We start from the raw sequence: 16,399 nt of genomic DNA, 5'->3' as shown, positions 1-16,399 counted from the left end.
CCGTTGGTTGCTAATTGCATATCTCTCTTTAAATTACTAAGCAATTTATTATCTGTAATATTCATTTGAAGAAAATTTCTTTTTTTAAATAGTATTTTTAAATTTTCCTTCCATGAGCCAAGTATTATGCTAAATGTTTTATGTACATCATTTCAAATCTTCCCCCAAATCTCTGCAGAGTAGGAATCATTACCCTTTTATTTTTAATAGCTGAGACATAGAGACTCTTAGGCATTGAGTGACACCCTAAAGTCAGAAAGCTACTAGTAGGGAAGGGGTTTTCCAAACCTAGACTCTGATGCCACAGCTCAGCTCTTCATTAAACCACTGCAGGGGTTGTCTGTCAAACTTTATTGCAAAGTCTTCACAGTCAGGGAAACATATCCTGAAAATTCACTGACTTGTACGTTTCTTCCCATCATTTATTCATTCAATATATTTTTACTTGGCTCATGGACACTGAAAATATTCACTGAGCACCTACTCTGAAGTAGGCACCGGGATACAGCAGTGGTGGATGTGTGGCTTACAGTCTGGCCCAGAAGGCAGACACTGAGTAGATATCTTGGGTGTGATCATTGCTACAAAGAGGTACAAGGTCCTCTTGTATATCACAGGGCTGTAAATCCTGATCTGAAGGGTCAGCCAAGGCTTTTCTGGAGAAGTGACACTGAAACTAAAACCTAAAGGATGAAAAGGAGTTGTGATAAAAGAGAAGTAAAAAATTCCAGAAAGAAGGAATAACATCCTCTGTGGTTCTGCATTAGGAAAGGACATGATGTGTGAGGAGAAAACAGACAATTTCATGGAACTAATAGTTGACCAGTTCTGTGTGTCTTTTGCTGAATTACCAATCATTGTTTCATTTTTTTTCCTTCTCGCTTGGACTACTCTCATCAGCTTTTCACCTTGTTGCTAGAATGATCTTTCTAAAATGCAAAACTCAGTATGCCACAGATTCCACAGTGATTCCCCACTGCCTATTTAGTAAAGGTCAAATTCCCAGTATGGTGATGGGAACCTTCAGTTTCTGTCCCTTTGCCTTCTCCCCTCTCCAACTATAAGTGCCAGTGATACTATTTAAGGCTCTTCAAAAAACTCATGCCACTTGTGTCTCTGCCAAATGCTATTACCCCAACCTAGAATGCCTTCATCTGCTTAGAAAATTCCTACTCATCCTTTAATGGAACTCATCTGCCACATTCTCTAAACCAGACGTCAGCAAACTATAGTTCAGGAGCCATAATCCAACCCCTCTGCCTGTCAATGCATGACCTATGAGCTAAAAATGGTTTTCACATTTTTTGTAAATGGAAATAAAATGAACAGAAAGATGATATTTTATGATATATGAAAATTATATCAAGTTCAAATATCAATGGCCATAAATGCAGTTTTATTGGAACACAGCCATGCTCATTTGTTTACATAGTATCTATGGTTGCTCAATATTTATTGAGTGAACAAATGAATGAATGTGAGTAGGGTCATGGTCAGGGAAGGTGAGAATGAACATGGACTGTGTTGGGCACTAAACTGATATCTAATATTCACATCACAAATTTGTGCTACTTTTCATTAAGACTTTTAGCTGAATTTTAAAAATGCAATAAAGCCAGGAATCATTTTCATTTAACTGCCAGAAAACAGAAGAGATGTTTGACTAAACAGGAGAGGCTATAATGCATAGTAAGGTCTTACAAGCTCCAGTAACTAATTCTGAACTTTTATTAGCTTGAGGACCATTTCCTGACTTTTATAGGAACCATTCTGGGTAGTATATTCACACCTGCTGATGCCTTTGTGTGCTCTTGGGCCAACTTCTCTTTTCATCATTCCTTGCCACTGACTTACTTGCTTTCTGCACATGAGGCTGCATTTAACTAGCCTGAAAAGCAAGAATAGATATTATCACAATGAAAGAAACTAAAAACCATCCCTTCCTTAAAAGAAACACATACACAGACACATAGACATACACACAGGAGTCCACAGAGTATGCAAGGGAGGTATTTTTTTCTCAACTGATATTACAATGGAGAGCCGAGCTTTCACCTAGCACATATCTATTACTGAGGTTTAGAACAGGTTGGTCATTTTCATTGAAATGTTGGAATAAGATCTCAAAAAATACATTTCCATGAAGGATTTGTGAAGCCCCCTGGGGATTCATTTATTCTGAGCAAAAAGAGCCTGGGAAAAAACTTTAGGGCAGTAGCAGAACTTTGGTGGTCATAGAGGAAAGGTAATTCTGAAAACAGCAGAGTCTTTGCTCTTTGTAAATGCCTGCCAGACTGGCCCGTGGACTCACGGCCAGTCCCTCTATGTGAATGCTGAATCTGAAAGGCCAGTTTCCTAGGATCTTAGTATGACATTGAGCCATAAGCAGCATTGCTTTAGGTCTTCTTCAGAATGGTGCAGGGAAAAGAAAAAAGAAAAAGAAAACGGTGTGAGCAGGGGAAGAAGAGTCTTCTTTCTCACTTGACAGCCTTAAGTTTGAAACAGATCTGTGCTTCAGTGTCAGTGACAGAGGCACAGGCTGTGGCCCTGACCACATACAGAGGTACCTGCAGAGCAAGAAAGCTGTGCCCAATACACGGGTCAGCAAAGAATCAGCACACGGGCCCACGGGAGCACATGAAAGGGGACTCTAAACTGGGAAGGTCAAAAGTTTCTGAGGGGATGGTCTAGCTAACTGAGACCTATACCAGGGAGTTGGAGGTGGAAGAACATCTATGACGAAGGCTTGGCTGCGATGAAGATCATGGCCTATCTGGAGAACTGCAACTTATTTAATTCTGACCACAACCCTGTGAAGTGGGTACAATTATCATCTCCATTCACAAATGAGAAACTTAGGCATCCAGAGGTTGAGTAACTTCCCTGAAGTTACATGGCTAGAAAGCAGTAGCTCTGGAATCTAAACTCAGGCAGTCTGATTCCCAGGTCTGTCATCCTAACTTCCACTGTATAATATTACCAGTTAATACCCAACTTTAATTAAGCATGTATTATGTCATACATCATAAGTACCTTATATATATTATCTGATCTAAATGCTTTCCAGTTATCTCTTGCTTCATACCACAACTTAGTGACCTGCATCAGTAACTATCATTTATTTTGCTCATAAATCTCCAATTCGGGCTGGGCTCCGTTTCACCCAGCGTCAGCTCAGTTGAGGTCCGAAGAATCTGCTTTCAGGATGGCTCACTGACTTGCGGAGAAGTTAGAGTTAGCCAGGGCTGAGGACCAGGAGCCTTAGTGCCCCTTCACTGGGTGTCTGTGTGTCCTCAGAGCTCATAGCTCCATTTCAAGGTTAATAATCCCAAGAGCCAGGTGGATGCTGTGTTACTTTTTATGACATGCCTCAAAAGTCACATAGCACCACTTCAACCATATCCTCTTGCCTAAAGCAGTCATATAGGTCTCCAAGGTTCAAGGGGAGGGATGTAGACTCCATCTCTTGATGGCAGGTTCTGGGAATACATGTGAGATCAGGATATTGTTGTAGCCATTTGGGGAATATACATTAATATATATTATCTGATTTAATCCTCATAATAAATCTATGATGTGGGCTATATTGTCTTGATATTGAAGATGAGAACTCAGGCTCAGAGAGTTTAAGTAGCTGGACCACATCCACGTAGCTGGTACATGGTGGGAAAAAGCATATTTCTGATTCAGAACTCCATGCAGTAGACTGTTTTCAGCTTCCAATATTGCCTCCTTACTTAAGCTTTCCCAAGCCACTACTTTCTCAATAAAATGAATTACTTCTCCTCTGAAATATTTTATGACCCTTTACATGGAACTGTTATTTCCTGGATCACGTTGATGTATATGAAAAGGTAGGGTTTTAGAATACGATATTAAAGCACATGAACTTTGGAGCCAGACTTCTTGGATTCAAATTTCAGTCCTGCTGCTTCTTGCTAGTTGTTTAATCATAGATGGTCACTTGGCATCTCTTAGTTTTCTCATCTTCAAAATGAGGATAATAATACCAACTTCCTATGCAAGTTCTAAAGAATAAACGAGACAGCTGTAAAGTGCCTGGCACATAGTAATTGTCATTTAAGAGTTAGCTGTTATTCTGGATTTAATTATAGGAATGTCTGTTTCTCCTATGAGATGGTTAGCTTCGAGGGGCAAGGCTCCATTTTATCCTTCTTTTTGCTCTAGTGTTTAGTTCAGGACCTCAATATGTGCTAATTGCTCTAGATAAAAGGAGTTTTGCCATCTGATTTGTTTTATTCAATGAGTCCTTAAATTTCAAGTAATCAGATTTTTTTCCCCCTAAATTCTTCTTTAGGAGAAAGGCATATTTAAATATATACCAAATGTTATTAGAAATTTAGTCACAAAAACAGATGTACGTCATGTATTAAAAATTATTCTTAAATTCTACACCTCTTACATTTACTACTTTAGTTACAACTTTTTAAGTAGCTAGAAGAGACTTCAGAAATCATTGCTGGTGTCTCCCTTATTTTGTAGACAAAGAAACTGAGTATCAGAGAGGTTGACTATTTTTCTATTGGTAAATTAGTGACAGAGCTCAGCCTAGACCCAGGATACAGACTAGATCCTTGTTTGCTCTACCTCTTCCATTTCATTTACTCAAAGAGAAATAAACAGTAATACAATGATTGAGAACCTCAATAACCCCTTCATTAATTAATAAAAATAATTTTTGAGTGCTCACTGTATGTAGGTGCCATGATAGGTTCCAGCGGTGGGCAATGAAGGAGTCACAGTCACGGTCCTCAAAGACAGATAAGTTGAAGGACGCAGAACCTTCACGCTGCATGAGAAGCCCGTCCTAGCACATGCTAACCTGTACAGCGCGCTTCTGGGAAAAAAGTAAACCCAAATTCTAAGAGAGGGACCCAAGGTAGTTACTCGAAAGAGGTAACATTTGAGTTGTGTCTTGAAAAATGAAGAGCATTTCACCAGTGGATGGAATTCTAGACCGCAGAAACAACATAGATCAATCATCAAATGCTCACTTAACACCACTGTGGGCTAGGCCATGTGCTGCAAACTGGAATAAGAGAGTGAGCAAGAGAATAAGGTCTCTGCCAGCAATGCATTTTTTACTTGAGTGGGAATTTGAAGGATTAACTACAAGTGATTTACCTTTTAAAATTACAATAAAAACCTCTGCTAAGGAGATTTAATCTGGGCATACAGAGGATAAGAGGGAAGCAGGGATACTTCTTGAGGAAGTGACACTGACGTCAAAGCCCGGAGGATGACAGGAGAATTAACTGGCCTAAGTGGCTTATGGAGTAGGAAGAGCATTAAGAGGCAATACCATGTCTAATGGCCCTGAGGCAGTAATCAGCTGTGTCTAAAGATGAGCCTGGCTTGAACATAAACAAAAGGGCCTGGAGAGGCCTACTAGGCTCTAGAGAGGTAGGCGGGGGCTAGCAGAGGAATACCCATGAACAACCTCAACAAAGCCATGGGAGGATTTAAAAAGAGAGGAGTAAAGTGATCTAATTTGTAATCTTAAAAATCACTCTGACTTCAAAGGTCACAAAACAAAGCCACAAGGTTGTGAAAGACATGGCACACTCAGGCATTGCAGATAATTTTATAAGGCTGGAGTCCAGGGCCTAAGGTGGAGAGTCTCAGGAAATGCAGGCTGGAGCCAGATCCTGAAGGAAGATCCTTCAGTCTCAGGGTAGGACTTGTGCATTTTATCCAGCAGGGGATACAGGTATCTTGATTTATATATAGGAGAACAAAACATTCAGACCATAAGAATCATGCCAAAATGATTCATGCTTACCCAGGATATTGCAACTACTAAGATAGATAATGGATTGACAAATTTCCTAAATAGTTTATGTAAGCTAGAAAGAAAAGACAAAACAAAACAAAACAATGCATTTCAATTAACAAGAACTACCTGGTTTCTGTTTTCCCATTACTTGAGGTTTGCTGAGGACTTCAAATGTAAAAAGACACAGACTTGGACAGGGCAGAGAAGAGCACTAAGACCTTGTTATATAACGCCTGGTGGGGTGGACTTTTTGGTAAACCTTATGTGAGCTCCCAAGGATGTGCCCAGGCATATACCAGAATAGTGCCTGCCTATGTGATGCAACCTAACACTGCCTCTACTTGCTGCAATTTTACTTTGTGCCTCTGGGTAGGTAATTACAGATTGTTTGATCTTAGTCAATAAAATACTATTCAATTTCCCCTGAAGACATCAGAGATGTATTAACTATAGTAAAAATATTTTCCCACGCCACTATTTGAATTTCAAGCATACATTTCTATTCATTTAATTTCCAGCTACTTACACAGGCTCTTTAAGATAGAGACCAAGTGCAAATCAAAAATATAAGAACATTACTCATATTTCTGGAGGTAAAGATGGATGGATGTTCATTCAGTAAGTTACACCTACTCTCAGGGAAATTGCTGTTGATGACACTCATGAAGGTTAACTTCTTGATCAATCTACACTGGCTGTCTCCTCTGACAGTCTATGTTGTGAAGTTTAGATTAAACAGGTGATACAAGAAACACCTACATTCAGAATTTGAGAGATATCTTTGAAAATTCAGTGGAATCCTGATTGTATTAATTCTCTCTATCATTTGTTTTATACAAATCATGGTCCAAATTCTGCCCCTTAATTCATTATAACCCCTCAGAGTTTCTCTGTAAAACTGAAAGCAATCCTTTTTTCACACCTTCTGTGTCATCATAAAGAGATAACATTGTATTTAACAATTTATGAGATCTCTAGTTGAAAGTGTACTTGCAGCAGTGGTAGATTTGGGTGAGAAACAAAGACCTTGTGCTTGTCCAATGATTATTAAGTAAATAAACCTCATCAATATATTCACAAAGACTAAGAAAGAAAATCACACCCTGAACTAAACGCCATTGCCACCTTGGAAGTGTGATTCAGTTTGTATTCTTGTTAATTTGGTGAAATATACAGTGCTAAAATTTGGATTGTTTTCTGAAAATAAACCAAATGTTTTCTGTATACTTCAATATACCATACCATATGACATTAAGTATCAGGCTAAATAAATATACTTTTTAACTGTAAATGGTACTATTACTATATATCCAATAAAAATGTCTTTAAAACAAGTGAAAGAATTCATGTTTTATGTCAAATATCTTCAAATTACCAGAATCTCTCAGATTATGATGATTCTAATAAGCTTGGTAAGGATATAATTGATAAAATTTATAGTAATAGTTGAAATGATATTCTGAAAATGCATTAGCAATACTGTTAAGATTTGAATTCATTCAACAGTATTAAAAAACATTAAAATGCTTTATTTTGGTTTGGTTTTGAGAAATATAGACCAGTACAAAATCCAGAGAAGTACAGCGGCCTCACTTTCAAACAGCACATAACCATTTCAGTTTGTCTGTTATCTAAACTATCTATCAGGCATCTATACATTGAAATCCTGCTACTTCTCCCTCTAATCAGGCCGAAAATGAAATTCTTCCCTGTTCTAGATGCCCATCTTCCCGGTTTTGTGAGAAGTGCTGCAAGGTGGTTTCATCATCACAGCTGCCTGGGCTAGGAGCTGTTCTCTAGTATATAAAATGACAGTACAACTGATCATCCAAATGAAAGGAGTGCTATCAATAACACTGGTACAACAGATATAAACTGGATGCTCCTGGGAAGCCAGGAGTAACAGTCATCCTATTTAATCTTTCTGTCAATTCTTTATTTTAACTCTCTTAAATTTTCCCCCTTCCTTTTTATTGCTTCTGTCCCCATCTATACACTGAGCTCAAAAGCACCCCCCTCACTCTCTTGCTAGTCTTCTGCCCCTCTCCCTTGTGCTAAATGTACTGGAAACTCCGTATCTGGTGCCACTCCCTTGCTCAAGAACCTACAGTGAATCTGCAGTGTTTCTCCCCTAAAGAATCAACTACTCTTTTGGGCTTTTGAGGACTAGTTTAATCTGTATCTACTTACCTCCAGTTATCTCCTAACCACAGCACTGGATTCCCCAGAAGCATCAATTTACTTTTTCTTTCTTTTTTTTTTTTTTTTTGCTTTTGCAAATGCTACTTGGTCAGCCTAGAGTGTCCACATCTACACTACCATGTCTTTCTAATCAAGTTCTACACTACCATGTTTTTCTTCTAATCAAGTTGCTATATAATCTTTAAGAATTGTATCAATCCTACTTCCTTTCTTAGAGCCTTCTCTGATACTGAACTCTCCTCCAAACTCCTTAACAACCTTGCATCTAAATCCTTGATAAACCACTAAGTTTTGCATTCCTACTACCTTTTACTACCACTATTACAGGTTTGCGTTTTTAAACAAGTATCTTTGGCTAAATTGTTAATTCCTTGATGATACAGAATATCATCATTCACTTAAAGGGTGTTTTCAAACATATGATGAGAGATGTCTCTTTCCCAGCAAAATCGCTTCCTGTTCCCCTCCTGCTGATCTCCCCTTGGCCACGTCTAGAAAGCAAAGCAAGATTAAAAAGCAAAGCACCTGTTTTTTATTTTATAATTATCTACCCAGTAAAATCTAAAGCACTAGCCAGCATCCTCTCCTTACTAAGTGAAGTAAATAAATTCCAATATGTGGCAGTACTAAAAATGCAAAGCATAAGCTTCAGTGTTTGGTGCAGTTACCCCGCATATCTTAAAAGAAGTTAAAAATATCAGCTTCCTATATAGCACCATTTTGAGCAATACTAGTTGTTACTGTTAATTACTTATCTATTTGCACCCTAAAATTATTCACTCAGAGCAATGGCATTAATGATATACTGCTGTAATTTTAAGAAATGAAAGCAGCCTGCTAACTCTTTGATTATTCTCTTTTCCTTTTAAGTCAATGCTCATTCATTCAGCATTTATTAAAAACCTACTTTGAATCAAGCCCTTCATGGGGTGAAGCAATAAAGATGAAAGAAAGATAATAAACATCGGTCCTCTGCCAGAGGAGCTCACATATTTATTGTTTTTGCTATATTCCTCCTTACTTTCATTTAATTTCATAATATAATAGCTTCCCGAATATAAGCAGCTATTTCTCTGAATGATAACTACAAATGTACAGCAGAGTCTAATAGAAGTCACTATTTTACTCAAAAGAGTAATGTTCCACTCTTCATTCATAAGCTTAGTTGTTCATTCAAATTCTGTATATTCATTTGTTTATTCCATTCATTCCTTTATTCACTCATTCAGTTACTAAGCAGTTATGAGTTAACTGCTGTAGTTGGCCTCTCGGCATAAGCCAGCCATCTCAGCCTTCAAGGTGATGTCAGACTACTGATTTAGTATACATGCTGGTGCTCCAGTAGAGTGCTATGGATATGAAATGAGAAGGGAGGGGTTGTTGGGATGAGATGGAAACCTTTCACAGAGGAATGGATGACGTGAACTGATATCGAAGGAATAAAAGTTCATAAAATAGTTAAGTAAGGAAGGGTAGTCTTGTTCAAGTAAACTGTATTCACAGAGGCAGGAAGGCTGAGAAAACAATTTCGAGGGACTGGGAGGTAAAGTATATCAAAGAGCCTACTGCAGTTTTGTTGGGCATAAAAATATGTCCAATTAAAACATGACATTTCCTGGTTTTCCTTTCAAATGAGGATGAAGAATGACAGTATAGTCCAGGCCTGGTTAATGAGTTAAAAGGGGCCCTTGTCAAGTGAGGCTCCAGGCAAACACCTTAAAAGCAAAGTAGGCTCAGCTAGGATGGGCCTTTTGCTCTTTTCCCTTCCTGGAATGTAAACTTGATGCCCGGAGGAAGGATAATGCCCTGTGACCACAAGGCAGAGCAGAAAGATGCCAGAAGACTACAGTCCTGAGACAAGAGAGAACAGCTCTATTGACCCTGCACAGTCTCTTGCAGGCTTGTCATCACTAGAGGGGAAGTTCCTTACGTAGTTAAGCCACTGGTTTTGAGATTTGTGTTTGGGCAGACCAATGGAGGGAATCTGAACAGACTAGATGAAGCCAACCATAAGGAGCCCTGCACAACCATAGAGTTTGAACGGTGTTTGGTAGAGGTTCTGAAACTCCAGTCTGTCTGGGAATCACTGGAAGTACCTGTTAAACACACATTTCTGAGCCACACCTGCACAGGTTCAGATTCTGACTCCAGCAGTCAGGGTGTCTCATAGGAGTTTCAACTTCACTTTATGATGCTGGTTCTAAGATTATATTTAAACAAGCAAACCAAACCCCACAAATGACAAAAAAGAAATTCTCTTCCAACTGTGGATGTGGAGCAACTGATGCATCTGCTGTGGTAGGTGAGGCAGGCAGTCTTTTTGCTTCTCTTTCTCTTCTTTCCCATTCTCCTACCACATGCAGGGAGACAAAACCACCACCCACAGTTTTTAAAATCCAAATCTATGACATCTATGTTGGTGCATAAGACTAATGAAGAAAATATTTTATATTTCATTTAGCAACCCTGAAATAGTGCTTATCACACTACAAGCACTGTTCTAAGAACTTCACAAGTATTAATTCATTCAATTTTTATAAGAATTGTATGTGCTAGGAAATACTATCATCCCAATCATAGACGTAGAAACTGAGGCACAGAGATGTTAAGTAATTAGGTCATACAGCTATTAAGTAGCTATGCTGCAACACTAATCCTTGGCCACTACAGATTTATTATTTGCAGTTTCAACTACTTATCAGTGACCAAAACAATTCCATGATTTATTCAACTATAGTTGAGAATAAACCACTACCACCATATGGCTCTTCTGAGACATAAACATCTGGAGAAACAAAGATCTTGTAATTAAAGCAACTAGCATAAATTTGTATATCATGGGCTGTGATGTTGATTTTGATAAGCAAGTTACTTTGCTAGTCTAGCTGATCCTCAAACATCTGTTTCTCAGCTTCTTAATTTCTGAGTTTCATGAATTTGAGAATACTCAAAGATCTGGAGCTGTAACCAAAGTAAATATTATGGGCTTACAGTAGTATTTCCCCAAATATTTTTTTCCTTAAACATTTGTTCCACAAGACGTTCAATTTTAAAAAGCCCTCTTATTTAAATACATTTAGGAAACATTAGGCCATACAAAGTCTTTACTGCAGGATTTATCGAAACCTTAATATAGAAAAGCCCATTGTTAAATCTGCAAGAGAAATAATATGGAATATTCCCCCAAACTTTGACCAAGGAGTTTTCTTCTTCTGAATTTTTAGTGGTAGCGTTGTTCCACAGAACACAGCTCTGGAAATGATTTCTTACTATGTATTCAAATTTTAAAATTTTACTATGTTCAACGTGAAGTAATATTTTTTTGGCAGAACTATTCATAAAAGATTTTTTGCAAGCTGCACGTTTGTGTAGCCATGTAGATCATAAAGTAGAGGAGGGACAAAATGAGAGATGGAATAAAAAACTGATAAATGTAGCTCTCTCCTTACCAACACAAGAAAAACAGGTTTAGAAATAATTTCTAAATGTTTATATTAGTTTTCTAATTTCTTATGATTTTTATTTTAGTATTTTGCTCTGAATGTTTTCTATTCCTGCCTTTGAAGAGTTCTTCCCTTTTCCCTTTGAGCTCTGCATGATCCAGTGTTTTGTGTATTTCCCTGCTTGTTTTTCTTCTCCTGATCATAAAGTTGTAACTATAAAGCATATAAATGGAAGGTTCCTCACCTTCCTCCCGCCAGTTGACATCTTTTTTCATAATCAGAAGTAAGTGGGAGAAGCAATCTTTATGTATGCAGGATAAAAATCAAACCACGTCTTTCTTAATGAGCTAAGTAAATGGAGAAATGCTTGTTATGGGGAAACTGGATAGTAAATAGTAAATAAATATGCCTGAGCTTCTCTGCTAAGGAAAATGCTCTCGTTAATGTTGGTGTTTTACTATTTTGGTTTTATCAAACATGAAACACAATTTTAATAACTTGATTCTGTGAACTCAAGTCTTTGGAAGGACTGCTGGATTTAAGACATGCAATAAAACATTCATTTTGGATATTTTTCAATTAAATATTTCAGTATTTAAAAAAATTGTTTAAGGGTTATAAAGGACTGATTAAGTCAACCAATTCAGTCTGGATCATGGGTGGACTTGTTTATTACCAAATCACTTATTTCTCACACAGTCTGGTTAAAAACATTTTTAATTGAATTCAGGTGTTCTCTTCTCTTTGGGGAACATGCGTTTTCCAGGGAATGAATATTTTGGAGTATTATTCTGATGTTGCTTAATCTTTCCTGCATGTGAGTGTGAGTGTGTGTGTGTGTCTCTTTTTATAATTCTATTTTCATTATTAGTAGTAGGTCATTTTTTAATATGTGAGATTTATGTTCATTTTATTTTTTTAAGAAAGGAGATGGCTACATATTATTAATATTAATTACTACTGTTATTCATTCATTTCCAAATGTATTATGTAAAGAGTTTACAAAGATGAATTAAAGGCACTCCAATTTACCCAAAGAAATGTTCTATCATTTGCATACATAGCAGTAACAGAATTACAAATCCTATCAATAAAATAAGGCGTCCTCTAATAAAGCCGAGTGCTGCTCACTTCTCCAATCCCCTTGAACAGAAATTCCCAATCCTCTGTTTTTTGTGATAGAATAAAGATTAAGTGAAATCTGGATATTGGCATATTCTTCATGTCTTCTGTCCTATTTCTGCCTCATATCTTTGTATAGATATCGCCAAGTTATGGTTTCCTAACAAAAAACAGTAATCTCATACAAATAGTTAATCAATCTACTGAAGTTTTTCAGTGTCCTGTTGGAAACATATCCATAGCCAACTTGCTCAGTAACAGCATAATGCTAAAAGACTAACTTCTACGATCCCAAACAATCAAAGATCACAATCACATGAAACACCACATGAAATATCTGCTCTGTACTTGCCACGACATAATCGTTAATTGCCAGTCCAGGCTAATTTTTAATTGAGACTTGTTAGCTACCTTTTTGCTTGACCTTAGCTTGGATTTCTAATCAGAGAGCCAATTGCCTCATAAATCCACACCCATAGAAATATAGGGCAAATCATTTTTTTTAAACTGGATTTTTTAAAATGTTAGATTCTTAATCTGGACTTTCATCTTAAATCTGTATGGTTAATTATTATTATCACAGTTCTTGATGCCTAGGATTGGGCCTTTCAATACAATGGACACTAGGCATATGTAGCTACTGGGCACTCAAAATGTAGTTAAGTACAAAGTAAGATGTCCTGTAAGTGTAAAATATATACTAGCTTTAGAAGACTTAATACAAAAAAAAGTAAAATATCTTATTAACTTTTTATTTGATTAAATATTGATGTAGTAATACATTGAATATATTGGGTCATAAATAAAATATACTATTAAGATAAGTTATTGTCATCTGGAATTTTTTCCTACTGTTTTAATAAAGGTACTAAAAATTTTTGAAGTACTTATGTAGCTTGTATTGTGGCTCACATTACATTTTTCTGATACATTTCATTTCCAAATTTAGAACTGTGTATTTCAACAGCACTGTTCTAGAGTAGTGCTTTGTTTATAAAATATTTTAAATAGTACTATTAATTAATAATTTTCAAGAGGCTGAAAAGTGTTGAATGGTAACTTTAAAGAGACAATAAAAACTAAGGATTTTAAGTTACATTAGGTTAAAAGCCTTTCATTTCTAATGAAGTCACCAATTAATTTTGGATAGATGAATATTAAGAAAACATTTTTTGTTCAACTATAATCTCTATTTGCTTACAAAATAAGTACAAATTTTCCCCCAACTAGAATATATAAGTATCAAGGCACATCATTGTATATATATCCAAATCTCTCAAATTACTGGAGTATCTGTTGCTATAAAGAAATCTTCAAAGAGAAACATCAACCAATATTAAACTACTTTGAAATAAATCAAATAAAGAATATATATATATGTATATATACCAACCAAACCGCAAGGGATGCTGTCACTTGCTACATGACATATTTCCATTTGCAACAACATGAATGGACCTAGAGATTATCATACTAAGTGAAGTAAGTCAGAAAGAGAAAGAAAAATACTACATGGTATCATTTATATGTGGAATCTAAAAACAAAATGACATGAACTTATAGAAACTGACTCACAGACCTAGAGAACAAGCTTACAGTTACTGGGTGGAAAGTGGGGTGGAGGGATAAATTAGGAGTTCAGAATTTGCTGATACTAACTATTATATATAAAATAAAACAGCAAGGTCCTACTGTATAGCACAGGGAACTGTAGTCAATATCTTGTAACAGCCTGTAATGAAAAAGAATATGAAAAGGTGTATTTATATCTATATATCTGAACCACTATGCTATACACCAGAAAACTAACACATTGTAAATCGACTATACTTCAATAAAGGAAAGAAACAAACAAACAAGTAACTTTTAAAAGTAGTGAACTGAGACACTTGATATAAAGTTCAATTAATGTAACAGCTTCTAACAACCAAATACACATAAGGATGAAGATGATTACTCACAGAAATGGAAAGATGATGATAAAGTGAAGGATATAAAGCAGGATTACAAACTGATGCCATTTATGAATGTGTTCAGAAAAACAGAAGCAACCTGAAGTTGTAGCAGTATTGCAATCGTTAACAATGGCTATCTCTGAATAGTAGAATTATGGTTCAAGCAGTTTTTGTTTGTTTGATTTTGCTTTGGATATTCCTTTTTGTTGTTTATCTGTATTTTCTAATTTTTCAAATGCATATGTATAATAAATATGTGATTTTTAAAAAGTAAGGTGAATTGTAATAGGCCTTACAAGAAAAAAAGAAGTAGGAGATTGTGGAGGGTGGTCCTCAGCAGGACAATGAGAGGAGAGCCAGACATTGGTGAAAGGGACCTGGGTAAAAAAATGTTGTCATGGCAGCCAGCACATCCCCTGAAATCTGGAGCCAGGTAGTCCTGTGTTCAAGTACAAGCTGTAAACTATGTTCACGGATAAGATTCTTAACATCTCCAAGGCTGACTGATCATAAAACTTACCTTGAAGGCATGTTGTAAAAATTACATGACATGGTTATGAAAAGCAAGTCATATCACACTCCTCCTAGAGTTGATGGCAAACAAATGATGAGTAGGCTTTATAACCTCTGTGAGGTGAATCCTTCACACTTCATCAAGGCCAGCGCCTTTCTGCATTTAGTCTGAAGTTCCTGCCACCCTACGTAGCCTGGGGGAAGGGGCAATGAACAAACCAAGAGAATACACCCTTCTCCCTCAGTTGCCCATCCAAATCCAAAACTGCAGCCAAGTGTTGGAGAATAATCCCTACTTCTTACTATCTGTTTACATAACCCATTTCCCCATTTATGTTAGGTAACAACTCATCCAGCTAGTGAATAAATGTTGCTTTTATGTCTGCCACTTTTACCGTGGGCCAGAAATGAACTGACAGAATCAACGGGCACACTGACATCCCGGATCCAAATGGAAGCGGGCATCTTAACAGACAGAGAACAAAAACTGAGGGTGTTCAAAATATTTTAGCTGTTTCTGAAAGAGAAGTATTGAGGAGAAGGTAGGCCATTTGCCCCTGAATTCCTTCTCAAATCTGAAGATTAATGATTCTGAGTTTTACTTTGGTACATGATTAAGATTTTTAGACTGTATAATCATAGATTTTAATTCATCAATTACACATATGCTTAAGATACTTTATGCGTGTTATCACTTTTTGGTGCTTTTCTCTTTCACAATGTGGTGTGCCTTCATGAGTTTCCTTTTTATGCGCTTTCATAGCTGACCAACTCCCATCTGAGTGACTGGTAATTTTTTTAATAGATTAAATCTGATTATTGTCAAATTTTGCAAGTCTAGAAACCATTTTTCCTCTTTAAAATATCATACCCTCCCAATGCTGATGTGGCTCTAAATGTTTGATTCTGAACAAGCAATCTCATTTCCCTTATTTCCAAGTGCTTAAGGGGCTGAACCTGTAATACAGATAACTGATAAATTATCAATGAACAATTTATAGTCAGATGCTTACCTGCTGTGTGGTTGACTTTTAAGTTCAGATGCAAAGATGATATTTATTTAATTTAAATGTTGTTCGTCTTTATAAACTAAGTTATATCTTCTTCCTTAGATGTGAATTTCTAAGCAACAGAAATTAATGTATTTAACTTGTTCACATTTGACATTTGGAGCCTTAAACTTTATTTTTGAAGTATAAAACTATCACTTTAGAACCAGGGCAGAAAGGAGAGTTTAATTTAGTAGCCAAATGCCAAAACATTATGTAAAAGTCATACTAGAAATAGAGGGTCTTCTTGCCTTTCAGCAGCTAGTAGAGAGAGTGCCATCCTGAAGAAACCTTGGCAGATTTTTATGCCAAGTCTAC

The sequence above is a fragment of the Camelus dromedarius genome, chromosome 11 (genome assembly GCF_036321535.1).
Source record: "Camelus dromedarius isolate mCamDro1 chromosome 11, mCamDro1.pat, whole genome shotgun sequence".
Classification (NCBI taxonomy): Eukaryota; Metazoa; Chordata; class Mammalia; order Artiodactyla; family Camelidae; genus Camelus; species Camelus dromedarius.
This window is presented reverse-complemented; position numbering follows the sequence as displayed.